Raw genomic sequence first — 548 nt, forward strand, 5'->3', positions numbered from 1 at the left:
TCATCTTTTCACATGCATGTAGGCCTTCTGTATGTCTTCCTTGGAAAAATGTCTATTCACATCCTCTGCCATTTTAAAATCAGATTGTTTTGTTGTTGAATTGTGTACGTTCTTTATATATTGTCGATATTAATTCCTTATGATAAGTATCATTTGTAAAAATCTCTCAGTACGTTGCCTTCTCGTTTTGATGGTTTCCTTTGCTGTGCAGAGGTGGTATCTCATTGTGGTTTTGATTCACATTTCCCAAATAATTAGTGATGTTGAGCATCTTTTCACATGCATGTAGGCCTTCTGTATGTCTTCCTTGGAAAAATGTCTATTCACATCCTCTGCCATTTTAAAATCAGATTGTTTTGTTGTTGAATTGTGTAAGTTTATATATTGTGGATATTAATTCCTTATGGTAAGTATCATTTGTAAAAATCTCTCATTCAGTAGGCTGGCTTCTCGTTTTGATGGTTTCCTTTGCTGTGCAGAAGCTTTTGAGTTTGATGTAATCCCATTTGTTTATTGTTGCTTTTGCTTCCCTTGCCTTTGGGGTCAAA

Source organism: Myotis davidii, unplaced genomic scaffold, assembly GCF_000327345.1.
Source record: "Myotis davidii unplaced genomic scaffold, ASM32734v1 scaffold149, whole genome shotgun sequence".
Lineage (NCBI taxonomy): Eukaryota > Metazoa > Chordata > Mammalia > Chiroptera > Vespertilionidae > Myotis > Myotis davidii.